The 17982-nt window shown below is 43.7% G+C and overlaps 1 protein-coding gene across 3 annotated transcripts in view; it reads right to left on the bottom strand.

Annotated features, from left to right (window-relative positions):
- LOC137281172 (uncharacterized) overlaps nt 1-10096 on the bottom strand; it is a 32806-nt gene extending 22710 nt beyond the window's left edge. For 2 of the 3 annotated variants that reach the window (XM_067812327.1, XM_067812407.1), the window contains exon 1: nt 9924-10096. The gene's annotated coding sequence lies outside the window, so the exon portion shown is untranslated. Of the gene's footprint in view, nt 1-8259; nt 8396-9923 lie in introns of those variants that run through there. The other variant, XR_010956726.1, reaches the window with a different exon arrangement.
- Nucleotides 10097-17982: the final 7886 nt, after the last annotated feature.

Here is a 17982-nt window from a genome sequence, read left to right on the forward strand (position 1 = left end):
TCGTTTTTTGATGCATGAGATCGATCTCCTGGTTATTATATAAAAAACGCAGCTTGCCCTGGTCATCAACGGTAAACTTGGTATAGTCTCGCCACAACGGTTTGATTTTGTCTCTTTTTTCAACTGCTTTGTAATAAGAGTCGACGGTGTCCTTCATGAGTGTGGTCCTTGGTGAGAATGAGATCTCCTGCTCGACAGCCGGATTACTGAATGAGGTCTCCTGATCGGCCCCTGTATCATCCATAGTATCATCCCACATCTCCCTCATAGGTATGTCTTCATCCATTATTTAGTATTAAAAATATATTTCGTTTATATATAATAATGTACGGCAGAAAATTAGATCCTTTCAGAAGATTGAGAGAGCCATTAGGAGCCAGAGCCGTGCGTCAGTCGGTGACCATCACCAACAATCCCAGCAAGATAGACCAGAATCAAACTCTGCTGGTTAGATTTCCAAACCTTGGTGAGAATGACCTCATTGTACCAGGCACTGTTCGACTGGCGTTCAATATCACGTTGACCTCCGACAACGACAAACGCGAACTAGTGCGGAACGTGGGGCGAGCCATCATCAAGAAAACGACCGTCAAGATCAGCGGTAACGAGGTGCTGAGCATCGACGACAGCGACGTGTTTCACTGCTACAGGGATCTCTGGAAAAGCGAGAGAGAACGAGTCAATGATGTGTACCAGGGCATCAGCAAATCAACCCGGGCGCGCATAGGGTATGTCTTCACGCAAGACCAGCAAGGCAAGCTATCGGACGGTGAAAAGGCCATCGCTCGAGCATACGGGAATCGATTCTGCGTGCCGCTCGACTTCGAGTTGCTCACGGGACACGCGCCGTTTTACCAGGCCGTGCTGGGTGATAGACTCGAATACGAGCTCACGTTTAACGACTATAGCAAAGTAGTGCGTACGCCGAACGGTGATGAGGCCAGTTATGCCATAGACAACATCTCTCTGGAGTTCGACATGGTCACTAGCCCGGAGCTGGCCAGGCAGGTTCGAAGTCAGTACTCTGGGAAGATGGCTATACTGTACGATCGCGTACTGAGGCATAGATCAGTCGTGCGAGATAAGAGCGACACTGTGTGGAATATCAACATGAACGTGCCGGCGCGATCGATGAAAGGTATCCTGGTCATCCCCGTGGAGTATTACGATCCACCCCGAGATTGAAAAGGTGGAAGTGACCATCGAGGGCGTGCCCAACCAGCTGTTCAGTCATGGTATGAGACCACACCAGCAGTGGGATGAGATAAAAAAGCTACCAGTGGGGGATTACATAACAAAGGACCTGGACCTCGGCTCCGTGCAGATCGGTGAATACCTGACCACCAAGTACGCCCTATGGTTGGACATGCGATCCACGGATGATGATAAACTGCACGGTAGCGGGCGCCGTATAGATAACGGCAGCGAAGGGATAACCATCCAGATTACTAAGAAGGCTCAACCCGCTGGTAAGTTGAAATTATATCTGTACGTTATTATGGACGCGCAACTTAATATAGACAATGGGAGATTCGTGCAAGCCATCTACTGATGGGGGGTACCCCCCCACACCCCCCAACAATAAACAGTCCCCACTGCCCCACCTCCCCACTGACCCACACTGCGCCATAGTGTGCGGGCAGACTGGCTGTGGGAAGACCGTTTTCTTGTTGGATATGTTGGAGGGTTACTACAAGGATGTGTTCGATAACATCGTTATCATGTGCCCTACTCTGAGCATGAATAAAACGTACGCGCGACCTTGGGTGATGACGGACCCGGACGTACACAAAATCGACCCTGGAACACGCCTGCAGGACTGGTTGAAAGCTCTTCACGAGAAATTTATAGGGGAACCGACGCTGTTCATACTGGACGACTGCAGCGCTAATCGCGAGATAACAAAAAAGAGAGACATGCTATCGTACCTGGCCTTCTCCGGCCGGCATGCAAATCACAGCGTCTGGGTGCTAACGCAGAAGTTCAACTCGGTGTTGAAAGACCTCAGGGAGCAGACGCGATGGGTGGCCTTATTTCACTGCAAGGACAGGGATTCATTCGAGGAGTGTTTGAGAGAGAACGATGTGATGAGTAAATTAGAACGGGAACGGGTGAAGAAACAGCTCGCTGAAACTAAACACGCTAAGCTCGTGCTCAAGACCGACCAACCAGTAGCATATATAGTATGCTAAAGCTAAGCAAAGCTAAGCATATAGCTATGATATTTGAAGTATTTGTCGTGTGCAACTTAACCTTCATTTCTCTGTGTTTTGTCTGCATCGGGTATTATATAGTTAAAACTAAATCTTACTTGTTATATTATAAGATGGAGTGTGAGGAATTGCTCGAACAGTTGGGGGTCTCCCCCACGCCGCCGGCAGGCCCCACTGATGACAAGCGAGAGAAACTGGTGGCGTTGGTTGTTGGCGGCAAAGCCAAACATTACTTTGGAGACTACACTCCGGATAAAATTCACAAAATGTCAGCCGAAGAAATCGATAAGCTGTACGCTAGATACGAGTCCCGGCTCGGAGCAGAAATGACAAAGACAATAGGATCGGCTATGACCCAGATATACACCGGTATTGTGTCATACTTCCTTCCCATTCCACCAGAGCGCCGACTTTACATGTGGGAGGACCTAGATAAAGACCCTTTTATTGAACACGCCGTGAGCTCTATCAGCTGCGAGCTGTACCACAAATATGGTATGTTGTTGGCTCCAGTGACGGCGGCGATTATCACGGCAAAACATTGTCACACTCCTGAAATACAGGAAGAAAGGAAGCGGCACGATCTCGCTACTGAGAAATTACAAAGAGCACAGGCCGAGTACGCTAAAAAACGTCTCCAGAGGATCGATTTTATTAACGAACAACTCCAGCGTGAAAACCATGCCGTTCAAACATTCAACGATGTCGATGAAGCAATGAAAGAATACTACCTACTAACTGGTAAACAATTGGAACCGCTCAATAAACCCACACTCGCTCAGTACTACACACCATCCAAGGGACAAATGAATCGTGAACTGGGCTTCATAGTGTTGGGTATAGCAGCTACTGCGTTGGTTGCTAAGCAATTGAATTAAAATACCTATATAAGTAAACATGAGACCCGCTCCATACCCATGCGAATACATACTTATGGGGAAGACCGAGGCCTGTGGTAGGAAATGCAGGAATCAGGGGTTCTGTTGTTTCCATATGGGACGCCCTAACTACACGTGTTCTGTGTGTGGTATCGGGGTTAAAGGGCACTACTGTCTATGTAAAACTCACGGAGCGAACGTAGTCAGACATCAACTCATCTACGAGAATAAAAAGGGCTACATAAAAGAACGTAGGCGACTGCTCAAGATAGACTCCAATTAAATGTTATCCAACAGTGCGTGAAACAGCCACTTAAGGGTTACCTCCCTTTACTGTGAACCAATTAGACATTGGTTCTCTTAGGTGTAAACACTATGACTACTGTGCGCGAGCTGAAGCGGGTCGCAAAACAGAGAGGTGTGATCGGGTATTCTCGAATGCGGAAGTCAGCATTGTTGAGATTACTAGGTTTAGAAGCCCCTCCTACGGTAACACAATTAAAAGCTCAAGCAAAACAGCTTGGATACACGGGTTATTCAAACCTGGGGAGAGCCGGGTTAACCGCATTGTTATCACATGCCCCCGTAGCAAAACCTCCCACTGTAAAACAACTGAAAGCCGAGGCACACGATTTGGGTTTAGGCGGGTATTCTCGTATGAGAAAACCACAGCTTGTAGAATTATTACGACAGAATAGAGCTATTGACCTACAGTTCGTGTGCACTGAGCGCGCTGTAGGCAACTATTTGAGAGGTTGGCGCATGCACGTTGATAGAAACATAGACATTACAGATATCAAGCCTCTGATAGCTGATAAGGTCAACCAGGAACTAAATAACCTAGGAAGTATCAAGTTTCAGATCACAGTGAAAATGTCGCTCGATAAGCAGGTTGGGAGTACCACCGAATATGTTCAGCCTTACTTCCGAGGTAAACAAGAGGTCGTCACACATACAGAGACCATTGACGCATCAATCGATACCAGTTTTCAGCAGATACGAGAATACCTAGAACGCTACACACACTTGGGGTCCGGGTGGGCTGTAGATAAAATCGATAATGTCTATCTAGACATAGCTAACTACGTGCCGTTCAGAGGCGGGTCATACCTAGCCTTGCCTCCCTACTATAGGAACAAACATGCCATAGTAAACGTTAAGAATAGAGGAAACGATTGCCTGAGGTTAGCTATCAGGTCAGCCTTATTTCCAGCTGACACTAATCCGAACAGGCCTTCTAATTATCCTCAGGATGAGGATATCCCAGATCACTAAAGTAGAAAAACAGAATAATCTGGCTATAAATGTCTTTGGGCACGAAGGTAACAAAACAATAGTACACAGATTGGGTGGACCCGTGGGTCGCGTTATCAATATATTCATGATCCAACGAGGTGAAAAGTATCACTACACGTGGATAAAACATCTCAGCCGGTTGTTGCACGACCAGTCGAAACACGATGGGGAAAAACACTTTTGTGTACGATGCCTACACGGTTTCAGTCGAGCTGATTTATTAGAATCCCACCGGGAGGATTGCCAAGGTGTGGGGCAGACGGCTATACGAGTCGACATGCCTAAGGAAGATAACAAAATCCTAAAATTCAGTAACCACAAGAACCAAATGTCTGTGCCTTATATCATATACGCCGACTTCGAAGCCTTAGTTGTGGGTGGGGATTCCCCCACACCCCCTAGTGGTGAGAGCTTCACCCACAAAACACAAGAGCATAAAGCCTGTTCGTTTGGATACATTGTCGTCCGTTGTGACGGGGAAACGAAAGCTCCGGTAGTGTATAGGGGTCCTGACGCGGCTGAAAGGTTTCTAAAGTGTTTGCAGGAGGAAGAAAAAATTATTAGGAATGCATTGTATAGAATCGCTCCCATGCGTCTGACCCAAGACGACAAGCTAGCTCACGCTAGTAGCACTAACTGTCACGTGTGTGACTCACCACTTAACGGTGATTCGGTGAGAGATCACTGTCACATAACTGGTAAGTATAGAGGCGCCGCTCACAGCGCGTGCAACCTCAAGCTTAAAATCAACCCTAAGACAATAAACATCCCCGTTGTCTTTCACAACTTGAGAGGGTACGACTCACACTTGATCATGCAGGCCATCGCGAAAATCGATGGTAATATAACGTGCATCCCCAACAACATGGAGAGATACATCTCCTTCAGCTTAAACGGACTTAGGTTCATTGACTCGTTTCAGTTCCTCCTGTCGTTACTCGACAGTCTGGTCAAGGCCAACAATACCTTCCCTATCACCGATCGATACACAGACGCCGAGACTAGACCCCTGCTTATGAGGAAGGGTGTGTACCCCTATGAGTACATGGATAGTTGGGCCAAGTTCACCGAGACCAGACTACCCCCTATTGACTGCTTTTATAGCAAGCTGAATGAGGCGTCCGTCTCACGAGATGATTACTCGCACGCGACTAACGTATGGAATAAACTGGGTTGTAAGAACCTGGGTGATTATCACGACCTGTACTTGAGGACAGATGTACTGCTGTTAGCCGACGTGTTTGAAACGTTTAGGCGGACATGTTTCAAGCAGTATAAACTCGACCCCGCATGGTATTACACCAGCCCAGGTCTGTCGTGGGACGCCTTGCTTAAAAAGACCGGAGTTAATTTGGAATTGCTCACAGATTACGACATGCACCTATTCATTGAGAAAGGCTTGCGAGGTGGGATTTCCATGGCATCCAAACGATACGCGAAAGCAAATAATCAATACGTGAAAGGTTACGATCCTAGCAAACCAACCAATCACATTCTCTACCTCGACGCAAACAACCTGTACGGCTGGGCCATGAGCCAGTATCTACCTACAGGGGGATTCGAATGGGTACCCCACGTTGATGTTATGGGGGTTGCACCAGATTCGAACAAAGGGTATATCCTCGAGGTTGACTTAGAGTATACCAAGGAATTACACACATCACACAACAGCTACCCCCTGGCCCCCGAACGTATGAGGGTTAACCCAGACTGGATGTCTGAGTACCAACATAACTTGTTAGGTGGGCGTGTGACAGACGTTGAAAAACTCGTGCCTAACTTAATGAATAAGACCAAGTACATCGTTCACTATCGCAACCTACAGCTGTACCTGTCGTTGGGTATGAGGCTGAGCAAAATACACAGGGTGCTCATGTTCGACCAGAGCCCATGGATGGAGCCCTACATCAGAATGAACACAGACCTACGAAAAAAAGCCACCAGTGATTTTGAGAAAAATCTCTACAAGCTCATGAACAACTCGGTGTTTGGTAAGACTATGGAGAACCTGAGGAAACGCGTGACCGTGAAGCTGGTTCGGTCGAGTGAGGAAGACAAGCTCAGGAGATTGATAGCCAGTCCGGCATTCAACCGTAGTAAGATATTCACAGACAACCTGGTTGCCCTACACATGAAGAAAAGCCACATAAAATTCAACCGGCCTGTTTACGTGGGGATGAGCATCCTCGATTTATCCAAACACCTGATGTACGACTTTTACTACAACGAGCTCAAGAAACAGTACGGCGACAGGTGTGAAGTGCTGTACACTGACACGGATTCCCTGCTGATGGAGATTCGAACCGAGGACGTGTACGAGGACATGAAAAAACACCTCGATTTATACGACACCAGCGACTACCCTAAGACCCATGCCATACACAGTACGGTAAATAAAAAGGTCCTAGGTAAGATGAAGGACGAGTGTGCTGGCACGCCCATAGCCGAGTACATAGGTTTGAGACCTAAGATGTACTCCATACTGAAAGCCGACAATAGTGAGATCCAGAAGGCTAAGGGGGTTAAGAAGTATGTGGTGAAACAACACATCAAACACGCCAGATTCAAGGAAGCCCTGTTCAAGACCCGTACCTTTAGGCATAAAATGAACACACTTAGAAGTGATGGGCATAAGATATACGGACTGACTATAAACAAGACGTCCCTGTCGCCTATGGACACGAAACGTTGGATAGCTATTGATGGGATAAACACATACGCGTATGGACATGAAAAAATTTGAGTCTATTTACTACAGCCCGCGTGGGTACTGGAAAGGAGCTAGCGCAGTAGATAAGCTAGCCAAAATAGCGCGAGTACCCCAGGAGGAAGCCAAAGCGTGGCTTGAAAAACAAGCCCTGTGGCAGATCTATTTGCTGGCACCACGCTACGTGCCTAGAAGGAGGTTCGGTATTAACATACCTAATAGCGTTCACCAGGCAGACCTACTGTTCCTACCCCACGACAAGAGGTACAAGTATGCCTTAACCGTAGTGGACGTAGCCAGTCGTTACAAGGAAGCCGAACCCTTGACCACGAAAGATTCGGCCCAGGTAGCCAGAGGATTCGAACGCATATACAAACGCAGCCCGCTGACGTGGCCAACAGAGCTGCAAGTTGACCCCGGACGGGAGTTCATGGGTGCCGTGTCACAACTGCTAGCCAAACACGATACAAAGGTCAGGCGTGGCACGGCCGGAGCCCATCGCAGCCAAGCCATAGTTGAGAGATTTAATAGGACTTTGGCTGAGCGCTTGGTCGGCCATCAGTATGCTAGGGAGATGGCCACCCCTGGAAAACGATCGACTGAATGGGTCATGAGGTTACCCAAGGTGGTGTCGGCAATCAACCATGAAGTCACCCGTCTCACCGGTAAGAAACCGGCAGACGCTATCAAACTAAAATCAATAGTTGCAGAGTTGGCCGCTCCATTGCGTGGGAAGGAGAAACAGATACCAGATAGGGCCCTAGTGAGGTATCTATACCAGCCAGGGGAACACGAGGGTGATAGCCGTAAGCGGGCCACCGATCCTATATGGTCAGTCAAAACTTACAACATAGATAAAGTGGATATGAAAGCCGACGAACCTAACTTGTACTACTTGAGAGATGGGCCGGGTAGGGGGTTTGTAAGAGAAGAATTATTGATCGTACCGTACGGCACAGTGTTACCTCCAACACACGTTAAGTAGTAGGGGTAATAGTAGCAAGAGCTAAGGTCCCAACCAAAGCCTTATTTAGTAAATAAGGCTTTGTAGAGACTTTTCTTGAAAGTGTTTTAGAACTGTCATTCCCTATACTACTTGCTTTGCTGATTGGCTACTGTGAGAATGCGGAGCAAGCAAAGAGAGTAACAAAAGTATCTTGCCTACCCGTAGATGCATACTGGGTAGAGTGGAGACTTATCGGAACGTATATCCTGGCGATATCGAGGATGGTCCATGGGCGTTATGCACGATAGCACATACGAGAAACTCTCAGACATCATGGTCTGGTCTACTGTTGACTCTGAAGCAGCGATTTGGGGGAGCTCAAACATTACATATGTCATGACTCTTCAGAACACAGCTATGAAATTCTTTATGGGTATCCAGTGACTCGTAGCCCCAGCACAGCGGCGGGAGGAGACACGGGGTTGGCCTCTACACTATGAGATTCTGAGAGATAGTGATGAGAACCTACACCTAACAGCCTAACTTCCCTCCCCCACGCATTTTCAGCTAGACCAAACTGACTAACAGATTACCGGATAAAACGCTTACATATGAAATAGACATCAATGACATAAAAATTCACCGATTTTAAAGATGTTAATAGTGGATTACGCGTTGTGCACAAAGAGCAGAGTGAGGTACGAGAGAGATATTATGGGAACTGAAAGATGAAGATAGACCGTCCGACAAGTCGTGTTGGCAAGGAGGTAATAAGCTCCGTTAGTACAGAAGCTCTAAGATGAACCATGAAGCGGAACGTTACATTATTAGTAAGATCACACGAGGTCACAGAAGAGCCCTAGGCACGTTTAGATGCGGTGCTGGCCCGTTATTTATAGAAAGGAGAGCGTGTGTTTTAACTGTCTCAATGTTGTTGAAAATAAAATGCATGTCCTTTTTTCAACCTTTCACAAAATGTTTCTTTAATAACTGCAATGTCATAAATAGTAATTTCATAAATTTTACAGTTGTGGAAAAGCTATAGTTTTTAATGCCTGGTCCTATTTTATGTAAATTATCAGGCAACACCAATTTTGATATTTTAAAAGAACGGCGAGTTCACTGTTATCATTAGTCTAATATTTGTTTATTTTGTTTAATATGTCGGATATTCATATATATATGTAAATAACCTCTCATAATCCCATATGAGATGGCTTATTTTATACGCTCGTCTGTTTTGTTACGATGTTTTAAATGTACAATGTATGAGATAAGACTTCGAAATAAGCAATATGTCTGTGTATATTTATTATTCATGTATAATATTTTAACTTGTTGTGCGGCAGCGATGGCTGCAACATCGTATCTAATGCATAAGGCAGCGTTTCTGGGCCACTTCTTCCCCTTTCACCTGAATCACCTGAAGAAAGGGCAATGATAAGTATAAATGTAACGTGTGAACTCTGTATAGAAAACGACTGATTGCATGTATACTACTTGTTGATGATACTACGTTATTAGGTGCAGTCTTCATACAACGTTTGTAACAAGTGCGAATGTACCGTGTCAACATGCATCACGAGTATTTTGTCGAGTGAAATACGGCCAGCCAAACAAACAAAAAAGCAACAAAGGAAATCTCTGGAACAAGTGAGCAAAAAACGCAAACACACATCCATGCAGGAGCAGGGCCATCGACATGAAATGCAATTTTGGGTCATGAAAGCAATAATGAGTTAAACTTTGCAATTTCTCTTCAATTACAATTGTGATACCTGCCAAAACTACCAGAAGCTCAGCGCCATAGGCCAACGGCAGACATATCTCCAAGTACCATTATGCGACCATGAAACAGTTAACACAAGCAACGTGTGACCTACCTAGATCCGATCACAGCTACAGCTACAACGAAGGTTCACGGCGGTTGCTTGTAAACGTGAGAGACTTATTTACGACCACCCTTACTGCTACACCAATCCATGAATTGCGAGTGATCAAAGCGTCGATAGGCGATGCCTTGGGTGTCAGAGACACATATAGCAATCCTATACACAAGCTGATGATACAAAATGACCTTCACCTCGAAATTCGGTCGATGTCAAGTACGTCAAGATGAATCTTGGTCAGTGATAATGACTTGCAAGGGATTTGAACGATGCGTAATGATCTGTGGATAATGCATCTGAAAAACATGGTTGTGTTGTATTTTTTCATGCATTATAGATTACTCTACAATTCGAGTGCTGGTAGTCAGGATGCTATTTTTAATGATTTTTCTACGGCTTGTCTCCACCACCCGACTCTCACTGACAGAGAACCGGTCGATAATGTGTGATTGTTTCTATCCTGGTTACCGAGGAATGCTCCCTGACGTTTTGTTAAGCTATTGAATTTTATATGAACGTCCGCATGTGAGTGAGTTTAGTTAACTGATGAAATATATATGTAAGAACATGTGTGCGTTAGTTTTAGTGTGTGTGTGTGTGTAAGGTGAGGGATGGTATTGTGAGGGTGCAGTTGGGGTCGCGGTTTTGTTTAAAGATGTTTTAGTTGGGACCGTTGCTGGGAAGAAGGCGACCAGCCTTATGTACTCAGTGACCTCCACCTGAATCGAGGGATAATGGACGCCTTCCATGCAGAAACACCTTGGCAACGACGGACATGGAACAAATAACCATCTGGAGGGACACCAAAACAAGATCAACAAGGTGGCACCGAAGAAACATCTAAACATCTACGAAGCCGTCCAAGAAGAGGGAGCAGTCACTGACAGAAGTGAATCTACATCAGTTGCAGGGCCGAGGAAAAGGTACATAGACTCTCGACTCCGAGTCCCCAGGGACAAATTTAACAACTACATCATCTGGGCATCGCTTAAACAGACCATGTGCCCGAACTGTTTTTCCTTCGTGTTCTCGTGCGCTACCCGAAAGCGCAATTGGCTGTTTTAGGGCGTATCCTATAACTGATCGAAAACGAAATACTGCTTCGTTTTGCAATTAATCGGAAAATTATTTGGTCATCTTTTTTAACATTTCCATCGTTGTAGTCATGAAAACAAATCAAATCATTTTGAAGTTTAACTTCACGTCCAGGGAACCAAGCTGAGTGGCTGTAGTATCACAGCAACGACACGTTCAGTAACGCCCTGGTGAGTATATACATCCACCACACACTGTAGAACAGAGTGTACCGAGCACAGCAGTTATTTTACGCCGCACCCAGCAATATTCCAGCTATATGGTGGCAGTCTGAAAAAAATCGAGTCTGGACTAGGCAATCCAATGATCAACAACATGAGCATCGATTTCTTGCAAATGGAAACCGATGATATGTGTCAACCATGTCAGCGAGCCTGACCACCCGATCCCGTTATTCGATTCTTACGACAAGCAAAGTCACCCTTTTATGACAAACATGGGTTGCTGAAGGCCCATTATATCCCGGACTTTTACGGGACGCTACTTATCAAAGAATCCATGTGTTATACTGTGAACAACATTATAAAAACTGTGTACGAAGAAGGAAGACACAATTCAAATTTGAAACTGCATCTGAACTTTGTGACCTGGAAATGAAACACCGTGGGAAATTCGGGAAATTCATAAATAGGAATGAAATACCTTCTGCTGAATCATAATTAACTTTCATATTAACACATTCCGACCAAAGCTTTAGAAATATAACTGTAGAAGAAGAACTAAATGACAGACTACCAAATGACTGTTATGAAAAACTAAATACACCAATAACCTTGACTGAAGTAAAACACCAAATAATAGGAATGAGTGAGTAAGTTATTATCTAATGTCACATCGGCAATATCTCAGCCGTGTCGTGACGAAAACAATTTAAAAAAAAGTAAAAATGAAAACATTTGGATGGTTAAATCCTGTCGATGATGGACGCCATTATGGACAGAAATATACACGAAGTCTGTAGTGGTATTTTTTCAGCACTATACGTCATTCCAGATGTTTTCCACCACCTGATCAATCGAATCTATAGTACCTTTACATTAGATGAACTCTGTTAATGACACTTGTAGTTAGAGAGGTTTCTACCTCTTGAACAGTTTTAGCAAATCATTCACTAAAACATTAACCATACCGCGTAGCGTGGCTGCAAATACGTCTCAGGTTATTTTTACAATATTGGCTATATTTAGATAGATTGATAGATCATATCCTTAAGGAAAAGAGAAGGTAGTTTGTGATTTTGTAGATGGTCAAAAGGTATTCTGTAATGTGTATCAAATGTAGAGACAGTTGTGGCTCAAATTCATTAAGCTGAACGTAAGGGACAGGTTTTGTTATACATATAGGGCACTGTATAGCGATGTAAAGTCATGTGTCAGATACAATGAGACAAGTGATGTTTCCACAAATAATACTTTTTGTCTTCGGTTTTTTTCATGAAGACCTTGATTTACAGTTACGGGAAAATATTACTTAAATATGTAAACTGACGGACAAGAGAACCATTGGTCTCATAAATTTTGTCGCAAAATTGATTCAAACTCAAAAACATGGTTTACAGCAATATAAGAACATTCTTGCAAACCCAACCTTCGTGGCTGATAACATGCGATGAACATGCAGCATTATGTTTTGTTGAAATCTGCCCTTTTGCATATAATTTCAAAAGTGCTTTTTACGAATATTTCGTGCAAAGATCGGGTACAAATAATGACTAAAACTCTTCTCTGACATTCGACCGTTTAGATGTGATGCAAGAATGCCACGTTTAACATCAGTACAGCGCGAGAGAGCGTTAGGTATGCTGGAGATGGGGCAAGGGTTGCGACAATCATGGGCTGTCATAGAACCACGATAGAGAGGCTAGTGAAACGTGTCAGACAGACTGGTCAGACATCAGACAGACCACGGAGTGGAAGGCTGCGGGTGACAACGCAAAATGAAACCGAAAACGTCTGCTTCACAGATACCTCACTGTTACATCGTCAGCAAGAGATGCACTACAACACCCTATCAACATGAAGACCGTGGTCCGACGTCTTCGCCATTATGGAATGAGGGCGTATCGACCGTTCAGAGGAATGACCTTGACCCTGCAACATCGATGGAACCGATTGCGGTGGGCTCAAATTGTGCAACTCTGGCAAAGACGACAGTGGGACAGAGTGTTTTCTCGGATGAATGCAGATTCGAACTCTTCAGTGCTGACGACCGAGTGCTCGTCTATAGACGTAGAGGGGAACAAACGTCACGTTGCTGTGTTCAAGAGGTGCAAACCCCATGGTGGCGGTGTCATGATCTGGGGTGGTATTTGTGGTGACAGGAAGACCGATTTGGTGGTCACTAATGGTAATCGAAATGCTCAAGAATATATAAACCAGGTATTGAGACCAGTCGTGCTTCCCTTCATGACGAATAACCCAAGAACGCCACTCCACACAGTGCACGTGTTACAAGGGACTTTCTGAACGCTAATAACATCCAGGTTCCTCCTTGGCCAGCCAGACCCCCCGACTTGAATCCGATAGAGTATCTGTGGGATCACCTCGGGAGACGGCTTAGGCAACGTCAGCAACGTCCTCACGACAGACAGACGTTGAAGCAAGCCCTGCAAGAGGAGTGGCGTCAACTCACCCCAGCAACTGTCAGGAGACTGATTACATCTGTTAGACGTCGTGTCAGGGCGTGTATTCAAGCTAGAGGTGGACACACTTCATACTGATTACGTTTTCTAAATTTTGGGTGATTTCAGTGTGACAATCCAACAGCTTTAACAATATTTATCATAATTTCTTAAATATGCACCATATGATTGTTATAGCGTGTACACCTGTTGTCTGTTTGATATAAAGTCATAATTGCATACATATATTGTCTTACGTTTTCATTTCATAAGAAAATATGTTGCCAGCATTTCTGTTGTCCTTCAGTTTATCATAAGAGTTTTGTAACCAGGATAGATTGTTTTCTTTTCACGCTATGTTGGGCACAATTCTAGTCATTAATGTTTGAGTCAGTTAATGAAGTGGAGAGCTCGTACTATGGTACCTGCGTGGAAAATGAAGCCCATGTCCTATTGCATTGCCCAGTTATAATTATATTATGGATGACAATGGCATTTTGATAATGGCATTAAACACGAAGTTGTCCTCCATAGAATTGTATTTTCCTTTCACATTTAACTTACAGCTGAGGAGAGACGCCAACTATCTGTCTGAACGGCATGCATGGCTTCATTTAGCATCACGCTCCACTGCCGCGGCGTTGTCAAGACGACGACCTGCGTTGGAGGAAGTGTCCCCAGTTTGCCAGCAGATATGTTTAAAGGTTCCAGATCACTGGACCATGACAATCTATTACAACCCCTGAGGTGGAGGACATGGTTCAACTTACCACTGAGCTGAGATGTGGACACAGTTATTAAATGTTTAAATCATTGCGTTATGGCAAAAGCACTAGTTCAGCACAAACTCATCCAGAATTCTCGGCGTGGCCAGTGTTTACAGTATGATGGACACAAATTTCGATTGAAAACCAGATAATGAGAGACTAAACACTGGAAATGTTGTAAGGCTGGATACCGAACAAAAATATTAACCAACACTGCCAACAACCTCATTACCACCTACAGGAACATCGTCCACAACCATGTCCCAGATCTTCCAAAGCTGAAGTCGTATGTCATCCTTGCCAACTTGACATAAATAGTCAAAGTTGATCACAGACGAGTACCAAGAGGAAGTTAATATAGCAAAACTGTATATTTTAGTGAAATTCATGATGAAATATCAGTTTTATAAGCCAGCATGAATCATTTGTTCAATTGTATACTATTATATGATTCCGTTGAATATCCAAACCAATAATGGTGTATGCGGTGTATAATGTGATATTTCGTAATGCATGTTTGTAACATGGTGATAACGCTAATGTTGCCTAATGGTTGTAGCTCATATTGCTGTTGATATGACTGATGATAATGATAATGATAATGATAATGATAATATACCCTTCAAAAAGTATGGGATATTGGATTTACAAAGTTGATAAAATGCAAAAGATGAAGTCAAGGAGGAAACGGTGAAGATAAATTAAGGGGACATGAGACAATTTATTCCATTGCCTTTTGGAAATGTTTCATCTGTATGGATATATTACTTTTTCTCATACATAATGGCATTGGCTAGTAGAATGTTCGCAAAAAGGGAATATTCTCTACTTTTTAATGGTATATAGATGTTGAAATGATTGAACGAATGAAGTCATACTGTCAGTGTTGTGGCAGGGATACTCTACAACCTCTATATAGGCTCCCTGGTTGTGGGTAGCCCAGTTACGCCGGGCTATAGTACACCGGGAACAACCTGTCCTGCAAGCTCCTTCATGTGTATTGTCTAATCCCCGGTAATCCCCTACTGGCAGCTGGCAACTGAAGGTACACCTGGCAAACTGGGGATACATCTAGCAGACTGGGGGTACATCGTATTGGTATCCCTTAGGATAGCTCTATCATAGCAACCTTGTGATGTGTCTGCCAGTATAGACAGTTGCCCAGTTCCCGGGTATATCAGATAACGCGTTCTATGGGTAGTCCAGTAGGTTTACTCACATTCTGCTTACATCTCATTCTGCCTACATAATAAAACATAATAAATGTGAATCAGGCGACACCCAATTTAGATATGGACTTGCCCATAGCACAAACATAACACAATTGTGATTATATTCATATTTTATTTATAGTAGATAACATGATATATATGAATATAAACATTTATAAACCAGAAATCTTATGTTTCCCTGACATTATCATCAATAGCATTATATTAAAGACATCATCACCATCATCATCAGTCTACATCCTCTGATATTGCGCCATCGGGAATTATTAAGACAAATAGCTTGTACAAAAGGTAAATGTGTTCATAGTAACGAAACGAAATACGACATGTATACCAGCATGTGAGTGAATCCATGTTACTTCCCACAGTTCAATAGTAGTGAGTTATTCCATTTTGTTACGTAAACTTGCATGCTGTAAGAATGTTGGAAATGACAGTTTTCATTATGAGTTCATCCACTTTATAGACTGACTACACGTGTTGTTTTACGTCTTGTGTTGAACGATGTGTATATGGTTATTGTCTGGTGAGGTCCTTGTAGAAACACTGCAGATCAACATGCCCCAACAGTGAACGATGTAATTACTAAAATATCTGGATAGCACAAACTCAGATCTGTGCACAATGAAGTCAAAGTTAAAATTTCGGCTATAGCAAAATCAATGGATACTTATTTGAAAAAAGGTAAAAGCAACATCAGTCTTGAATGTTTTGTGTTTTTCTCACAGCCTATTATAAAGTAGATAATGTAGGTAATGGAAATTACTATAAAATGAATACACAAAAATATAAATGACATTTTACAGTGTGATCCCTGTTCACTGTTTTCTCGGTGAACATTTTAGCATTGGCATTGCAAAAGAACTGACTGCTGATAGTCAACAACCGGTCGGCTTTAGCGACACAGACAGCACGTCGATCTGGTTGTTTTTAGACCGTTCCAAAGGTCGGATTTACGTGACCTAACGGCGTTCAAGTCCTGTTCCCAGCAGCTTACAACGACCTCGTGTTTTGTGTATAGAGAAAATGGCAGCAGAAAACTACTCGTAGTCTATTTGAGGTTCAAATGACCGATGAATGATTGATTAAAATAATAAACAGGGATAAGGACATGGAATATTATATAAATAGGACACATGGTTCTGAAACCTTTGTACCCAACAAGGGTCTGAAATCTGACGTTTAATAATCAATCCCAGAAATAAGGTGTTTAAGAAACATGTATTATTAATCTAGTTTCATGCATCACACCAAATGATGATTCCGCTGGTCTTACAGCGCTAGTTGTTTCTTGTCTAGTCGGGGTCTGTGCTGAGTTGCGCGTTCCGACGCTGGTCCACCAGCGGTTTGTGACCCCTCGTTCTGTATTTCGAGGTTTTTTTTCTCATCGTTCTCATCTGAACCCAGATGGACTGCACATCTACTTATAACAGCGTCACATTCACTCGATCATTCAGACAGACCCTGTGATAGGTGAACCAGATTCACAAAAGAGTAGGCCCTCACCTGAATCAACGGTTTAGTCCAAGCTTCATGGCGTCACACCAAGCCGTGGTGTTGACACAGGCGTTCTACTGCAGTGATCGCTGTACGCACTCCGGCTTCCCGGGTGGTTTCCACCCATAAACCCGCTCAAACTAATAGCGCTCAGTCATTTTTACCGTAGCTGTGAGCCTTTTCATTTCTTGATATGTTATTTACTTTGGAAACAGATTATCCCGAGATTAACCGATGATACACTGAAGATGAAAAACTCTAAATAATCTGGACACGTTAAAGGTCACATGGAACCAAAACATAAAACATAATTAACACACGGTTATCACTTATTCATGACATATAATATACATTGCTGTTTGTTAGAAAACAAATCAACAAAATTATAACCGTATAATCGCGATTCAAAAGTGCAATATTTTGTACTTACTTCCCTCGAAACGAAGTCCTCGGGAGACCGAACCCAGTCAGAGCGGGTGGGTGTGCACTGAAGTGTAACGGCGGCTTCCGATTCGTTGGTTCCTTTGCTGATACGATGAGGGCTCATTGTGTGTACAGAAAGAAGAACTGTTTGATGGGCATTTTAGAAGTATGGCGAGTCACCAGAAAGTAAGAGTGTTTATGGATAACAACTTCTTTTATTGTACTTGATGCGTCGTGTCAGTTTGGATTCATACACCGTTGTCAAACAAAATTAAATACGCCCGAAGAAGTTGCTATCCATAAAGAATGTATATAGAGATGCTGGATTCTCTGAACCCATTCCAATCAATAGTCATCTCAGTACAGATGGTGAACTACTGCGTGGCTGGGAACTGTCATTCGTCTAAGTACAAAGCAGG

This window comes from Haliotis asinina, chromosome 1 (assembly GCF_037392515.1).
Source record: "Haliotis asinina isolate JCU_RB_2024 chromosome 1, JCU_Hal_asi_v2, whole genome shotgun sequence".
Classification (NCBI taxonomy): Eukaryota; Metazoa; Mollusca; class Gastropoda; order Lepetellida; family Haliotidae; genus Haliotis; species Haliotis asinina.